This window comes from Podarcis cretensis (genome assembly GCF_951804945.1).
Source record: "Podarcis cretensis genome assembly, chromosome: 13".
Classification (NCBI taxonomy): Eukaryota; Metazoa; Chordata; class Lepidosauria; order Squamata; family Lacertidae; genus Podarcis; species Podarcis cretensis.
In genome coordinates this window covers 14,307,657-14,315,307 of record NC_137182.1, presented here as the reverse complement: position 1 = coordinate 14,315,307, position 7,651 = coordinate 14,307,657, and the positions used below count along the sequence as shown (strand labels likewise).

The 7,651-nt window shown below is 47.8% G+C and overlaps 1 long non-coding RNA gene across 1 annotated transcript; it reads right to left on the bottom strand.

The window, feature by feature from the left end:
- Positions 1 to 4,366: 4,366 nt before the first annotated feature.
- Positions 4,367 to 6,670, bottom strand: LOC307201100. Its single transcript, XR_013832535.1, has 3 exons — positions 6,550 to 6,670; positions 6,100 to 6,261; positions 4,367 to 4,498 (listed from the first exon to the last, which is right to left on the bottom strand). It is a non-coding gene; the product is annotated as an uncharacterized lncRNA (long non-coding RNA).
- Between the last annotated feature and the right edge of the window lie 981 nt (positions 6,671 to 7,651).

The window sequence follows — 7,651 nt, the reverse complement described above, 5'->3', positions numbered from 1 at the left end:
CAAACTACAAGAAAAAAGATTCCACCTAAACATTAGGAAGAACTTCCTGACAGTAAGAGCTGTTTGACAGTGGAATTTGCTGCCAAGGAGTGTGGTGGAGTCTCCTTCTTTGGAGGTCTTTAAGCAGAGGCTTGACAACCATATGTCAGGAGTGCTCTGATGGTGTTTCCTGCTTGGCAGGGGGTTGGACTCGATGGCCCTTGTGGTCTCTTCCAACTCTATGATTCTATGATTCTATGAAGAGCTGCCCAGCCCAGCTTCAGGTCCCCCACCAAGTGCTCCCCTTCTAGAACCCACCTCTCTCAAGTGACTCTCACCTGCCTCCCCACCCCCCACAACATTCAAACTCCCTTTCCAAGTGTTATGATAATTATAAGGTCTAAGATATAAAATGAATCTTCATAAATGTACCAGTAAAAACATAGGTAAAGGTAAAGGTAAAGGACCCCTGGCAGTTAAGTCCAGTCGCTAACGACTCTGGGGTTGCGGCGCTCATCTCACTTTACTGGCCGAGGGAGCCGGCGTTTGTCTGAAGGAAAGTTTTGTTTCTGCACATCCCCCTAGAATGTTCAGTTCACCATGAGCTCATGAAAACATTGCATTCTGACTCGTTCTTAGTCTGACCTGTTCTTAGTGCTTGGTTGACCACATTTATGGATGAATGCTGTATATTAATCACTAGTAATAGTTTAACAAGGAGGTTTTCACGCCTGTCCAATTCTGTGTTCCCTTTCCCAGCCTTTGGTCTATTAGTGATTAATACCTATATGTAACCTTTGCTTTGTACTTGTGTTAAGAAATCAGCAATAAGCACATATGTGGCAATGCTGTAATATTCAATAAAAGAGACTCCTCGAGACATGCTCGAGAGGATGCCTCCCAGATGACACCACCCCTCGTCTGTCGTTTATTCCAACCCAACATTTGTCCGCAGACAGTTTTTCCGGGTCATGTGGCCAGCACGACTAAGCCACTTCTGGCGAACCAGAGCAGCACACGGAAACGCCATTCACCTTCCTGCCAGAGCGGTACCTATTTATCTACTTGCACTTTGACGTGCTTTCAAACTGCTAGGTGGGCAGGAGCAGGGACCGAGCAACGGGAGCTCACCCCGTCGTGGGGATTTGAACCACCGACCTTCTGATCGGCAAGTCCTAGGCTCTGTGGTTTAACCCACAGCGCCAACCTTAATTACCCTATTGCAAAAAGAGAGGAAGAGGGTACAGATACGAAAAGTCCGGGAATCCCAAAATCTAAACTCATTGACCCTGCCTTATGTGTCACAGGCGGATTTAGGATGCACCTTGGACCTTTCCCTGTGTCAAATTAAAGATTGTAAGCCCCTCGGGGCAGGAACCTCTTTATCAAGGGTCACACGCAGGCTTATTTTTAAACTTCTTGGTTTGCTTCCTGATTCTTTCTAAAATTGGGTAGGAAGAGGGAAGGCAGTTTACTTCATAGCTGGAATTGCTCCAAACAAGGTTTCTCAGGCTAATTCTTAAATTTTTAGTTTTGCTGTCAAGAAGGGTTTTTTAAAACTCTGTGCAGCTCACATATGTGGATATCTGGAGGGATAAATTTCAACTAACGTATATTCTCCTACCTATTAAAACCCACCCCAAACAGTGGCAAGATTGTGAAACTGTGGGAAATTCTCTTGAAAATGATCTAGAACAAGTTTAGGAACAATGAGTTCCCTCTCATTATCGCTGATGGGCACAACTGTCTTGCCAAGTCTCTCACCATCATCTGCCAGGCATCCCTCCTGCAGGGCAATATAAGTCTTGCTTGCAAAGCAGCACTTTGTGACATAGGATGACAAACAGGGGCCAGGCTGCTGGGTTCCCAGGCAGCTCAGTTAAGAAGAATAAAACTATGGGGGGGGAGTGTGCTGGGATGAGGCCCCCGTGGGTCAGGCCAGAGGGTGCTGCTGGAGTGTGTGGTTGTGCCTCCCCTGGTTCTGCATCTTGCTCCCCTGCCCGTTCCTTTAGCTGCTTGATAGAATCATAGCATGGCAGAGATGGAGGGGACTCCAAGGGTCATTTAGTCCAACCCCCAGCAATGCCCACAGGATCCTGCCCACAGCCAGCTCTGTCTGGCCTCCAAACTCCGACCATCTTCTTCCCAGCCAGATGCACTGACCCCTTGCAATTCTGGTTCGAGAGATACCTTTTCATCTCTTTTTTGATCTATTTGGGTTTTTTTTTTATATAATTTCATCTTGTTTCTGCCTCTTCACTTTGACTTCCTGGACTGTTGTTTCTAAGTCTTTTATGTTTAATTGTCATTTGGTTTACTTGGTTAGAAAGTTCCATTATTAAATTCGAATTTTTTTCAATCTTCCCATATTTTCCATTTTCCCATCTAATATCCTGATATTTCCATCCAATATTGTCATTTTTTCACCTAGAATTTTTTCCATTCTTTCCATTGCTGCTATAAGTTCTTTCAAGTCCATGTTGCTTTCACTTTCTATAATTGAGACTCTTCGTTGGTGATTCAAGGCTGTCGCAAAACTGCTTGTTGGTTGGGCTTTCTTTGATCCCATTGGATTTCTGTCTCCTCCGTTCTTCCTTTTCAGTTGTCTCTCAGTGTTTTATAACTTCTAGGGAACTCCCCTAAAATAAATAATTATAAGTCCATTCCAGGGACGCGGGTGGCGCTGTGGGGTAAACCACAGAGCCTAGGACTTGCCGATCAGAAGGTCAGCGGTTCGAATCCCCGCGACGGGGTGAGCTTCCGTTGCTCAGTCCCTGCTCCTGCCAACCTAGCAGTTCGAAAGCACATCAAAGTCCAAGTAGATAAATAGGTACCACTCCGGTGGGAAGGTAAACGGCATTTCCGTGCGCTGCTCTGGTTCGCCGGAAGCGGCTTAGTCATGCTAGCCAATGACCTGGGAGCTGTACGCCAGCTCCCTTGGCCAATAAAGTGAGATGAGCGCCGCAACCCCAGAGTCGGCCACGACTGGACCTACTTGCCAATCAGAAGGTCGGCGGTTCGAATCCCCGCGGCGGGGTGCGCTCCCGTCGTTCGGTCCCAGTGCCTGCCAACCTAGCAGTTTGAAAGCACCCCCGGGTGCAAGTAGATAAATAGGGACCGCTTACCAGCAGGAAGGTAAACGGTGTTCCGTGTGCTGCGCTGGCTCGCCAGATGCAGCTTGTCATGCTGGCCACGTGACCCGGAAGTGTCTGCGGACAGCGCTGGCTCCCGGCCTCTAGAGTGAGATGAGCGCACAACCCTAGAGTCTGGCAAGACTGGCCCGTACGGGCAGGGGTACCTTTACCTTTACCTTAAGTCCATTCCCTTCTGGATTATTCGATATTTTCCACCCCTTCTTTCTAGGGTGGTATTAGAAAGGAGCTGAAGGAAAAAAGAGGAGGGAAACCCCTATTTCTATGTTATATGTTCTCCCCTCTGTGTTTTAAAATTTCCTTAATATTATTCCTGTAGTTATATTTTTGCCCCCAGATGGTGCTGTTCTTCGAGATGTTAATTTTCCTGTCTCTGTCTATTCCAGTACTGGCCACACAGAGTCACTGTTTATTTTCCTGTCAATGTCTATTCCAGTATCCTCTTTTTAAAGGGTCACACACAGTGATGGTGCAAACCAATAATACAAAATTAATCTCACTATGCTCCTGCCCTGTGCGAGATAAAGCCTGCTAGAAACCTTTCCCTTGAAACCATAGCCTGTGTACCCACTATACATTTGGGGCTCATCCCCAGTTCCCAGTTGGGTTGTGCGCCCACCAAGCTCAGGTGTGTTAACAGATTTGCTCTTTGCTAGACCGGCCAGCCTGGTTTGCAAGTCAGCCCAGAGATTCCTTGTCCAGCACAGTCCTGCAGCTTCTCCTTTCATTGATATCCAAATTAATCAAAATCCTACCATCGATCAATTTCTAGTGTTTAGGATCTCCTGCAAATGTATAACAGTATTTTCCCTGCATAGTTTTTAATGCTACTATTGTTGTGAGCAATGACAAACCTAGGCAGCATCTTAAAAAGCAGAGACGTCACCTTGCCAACAAAGGCCCTCCGCCTGGTTCCCTGTAACTTGGCTTCTCGCAGCGAAGAAATCGCCAGAAGGCCCTTGGAGATGGACCTCAGTGTCCGGGCAGAACGATGGAGGTGGAGATGCTCCTTCAGGTATACTGGACCGAGGCTGTTTACGGCCTTTAAAGCTCAGCACCAACACTTTGAATTGTGCTGGGAAACGTAGCCCCCCTTTTGCATAACATTCTAATTCTGTTGAGATACATTGCAATTTTGTTCAGTCTGTGAGTGCCGAGGATGGAAAGCCCCACGCACAAACACTGAACATCGCTTTGTGGAAAACATGACTTGAAAAAAGAGACAATGAACATACTTTCGTAACCCAAGAAAATGTTTATTGAAAATTATTTCAAACAAACAAACAAAAGAAACTGGTTCTAAGACTGAGCCTTGGTTTGGAAGGTGCCAGAACTTCAGCCTGCAGCATGGCCACCTGGTTGTTTGGCTGAAAAGCAGGAGAAAAAGGACAATGGTCAAGGACAATGGGAGTTGTAGCCGAACATCGCCTGTAGGAGGGCCCCAAGTTCCCAAAGCCGAGCTTGGGTGTAACCTTTGACTCCTCCCTTTCCATGGAGGCCCAGGTTGCAGCCACAGCAAAGGTGGCATTTTTCCATCTCCGCCATATTAAGCAGTTGGTCCCTTACCTTTCTCACCCTGATCTGGCCACAGTGATCTATGCGACAGTCACCTCCAGGCTTAATTATTGTAATTCGCTCTATGTGGGGCTGCCCTTGAAGCTGACCCAGAAACTCCAGCGGGTGCAGAATGCCACGGCGAGGCTCTTTACGGGGTCCTTGCCGCGGGAGCACATTCATCCAGTGCTTTACCAGCTGCACTGGCTCCTGGTGGAGTACAGGGTCAGGTTTAAGGTGCTGGTTTTGACCTTTAAAGCCCTATGCGGCCTAGGACCCTCGTACCTACGGACTGCCTCTCCTGGTATGTCCCGCGGAGGACCTTAAGGCCCAAAAATAACAACACTTTGGAGGTCCCAAGCCGCAAGGTGGTTAGATTGGTCTCAGTTAGGGCCAGGGCCTTTTCAGTACTGGCCCCGACTTTGTGGAACGCTCTGTCTCAAGACACTAGGGTCCTGCGGGACTTGACATCTTTCCGCAGGGCCTGCAAGACAGAGCTGTTCTGCCTGGCCTTTGGTTTGGACTCAGTCTGACCCTTATGTTTCCCTCCCCTTATGGTTTTGATATATGGGCTACTTTTAAAATGAGGCTGCATTTTAAATTGCATTTTAACCTGTATTTTAAATTGGTCCCCCCCACCCATTATGTTTTTACTGTAATTTTACTGGTGTTAGCAGCCCTGAGTCCGGCTCTAGCCAGGGAGGGCGGGGTATAAATAAAATTTATTATTATAATTATTGTTGTTGTTGTCAGCCTTTTTTTCAGAAATGCCTCTATGGAATGAATACGTACGCTCAACTTGTAGGGTGTTCTCCTTGCCCCATGCAAATTTTCTATTCCCCTTTGCTGCCTGAGATCAAGGTGTCACCACCGCCTAGAAAATTTTGGTGCAGCAGATCTCCCCATGGTGCTGCAGACTCTTCGGGTCCGTAGCCCTCCCAGTCAAGCAGGGAATGAGGTGGAGCAGGTGTTACGGCCCTTTTCTTGGCGACAGCATAACTCCTATGGTGGATGTATTGGTAATAATTCTCCCCACCCCACGCAAATCTTCCTTTGTCTTAAAGGTAAAGGGAGCCCTGACCATTAGGTCCAGTTGCGGATGACTCTGGGGTTGCGGCGCTTTATTGGCCAAGGGAGCCAGTGTGCAGCTTCTGGGTCATGTGGCCAGCATGACTAAGCCACTTCTGGCGAACCAGAGCAGCGCACGGAAACGCCATTTACCTTCCCACCGGAGTGGTACCTATTTATCTACTTGCACTTTGACGTGCTTTCGAACTGCTAGGTTGGCAGGAGCAGGAACTGAGCAACGGGAGCTCACCGGTTGCGGGGATTCGAACTGCCGACCTTCTGATTGGCAAGCCCTAGGCTCTGTGGTTTAGACCACAGCGCCACCCGTGTCGCTTCCTCCTCTTACCTGTTCTTTTTACATGAGTGGCTTCAGCAGGAGGCTCCGGCACACATCTCGACCCTCTTCCCTTTGCGACGAAAACCGCAAGTCTGCCTTGGTCTTCTGTATGTGCCTGACTCAGGGCCTTTTTTCTTTTGGCAGCAGCCACAGTGGTGCATACAGGAGATCCTGGAAGAAAGAAGGTATTCTTGAAGCATAGGAGAACTCTAAACTAAGGGCTGGTTCGAGGGAAGAATCCCATACCATGTGAATGGGCTGCCACAGACCGAATGCCAGGGACAGAACATCACCTGGGACACGTTCAGCTGTCACACCCACCCCAGGGACTTAAAGCAGATCCCACTGCGGAGCTCACAAGAGCCGCCTTTTTGTAGGAATAATCTCACAGGCCCTTGGTCTGATCCAGCAGGGCGTTCTTAGGCGTTTCATAACACCTCCTTCCCCCTGCCCCTGTACCTGCGACTCATCTGTCCTTTTCCTGGGCTCCATTCCCTTCCGGGAGGTGGTTCCCAGGCTGCTGCTTCCTCTCACTGCAAAGCAAATGAAGATATCAGCAGGCATGAGGGCAAGGGACATGGAAGGGATTCAAAAGCAAGGCTACACATAAGTGTGCATGCACACAAAAGCTTATACCAAGAACAAACTTAGTTGGTCTCTAAGGTGCTACTGGACAATTTAAAATTTTTTTAAAAAATATATTTTGACTGCATCAGACCAACACAGCGACCTACTTGAATCACACCTATATATGCAAAGTAGAGGGAAAACACCCCAAATCCTGTCTTCATTTCCTCTCTTATCGATCCGCCCCAGGCATCACTCAAAGCCTTCCTGCAAATTAGAAAACAAACAATACATAGCCATCAATAAACATAGGAAAAAACAGGAATCTGCCTCAGTCCTTTTGTATACACTGCCTACAACATGACAATCTAAGTTTCGTCAAATGCACTTTGTACGGTGTTCCATTTCTCTAAAGGAACCAGACTATATTAAAGGGAATTTCCGCTTTTAATACCACCCACCTGGGAGTCTGGCTGAAAAGCAGGAGAAAAAGGACAATGCTCAAGGACCATGGGAGTTGTAGTCCAGCATCACCTATAGGAGGGCCCCAGTTACTAAACCTGTCCTATTAGTGTCCAACTTTTCCCAGAAATGCATCCACAGCATGAACACGTATGCTCAACTTCATGGGTTGGCAAAGTAAGGCCCGAGGGCCGGATCCGGCCCAATTGCCTTCTCAATCTGGCCCGCGGATGGTCTGGGAATCAGCGTGTTTTTACATGAGTAGAATGTGTGCTTTTATTTAAAATGCATCTCTGGGTTATTTGTGGGGCATAGGAATTCGTTCATTATTTTTTTTTTCAAAATATACTCTGCCCCCCCCAGAAGGTCTGAGGGACAGTGGACTGGCCCCCTGCTGAAAAAATTTGCTGACCCCTGTAGGGTGTTCTCCCCATCCCATGCAAAACTTCCCTTCCTCTTACCTGTTCTTTTTGTGGGAGGCTATGGCAGCAGCCATAAGGAGATCCTGCATGAAAGAAGGGATCTTTGAAGC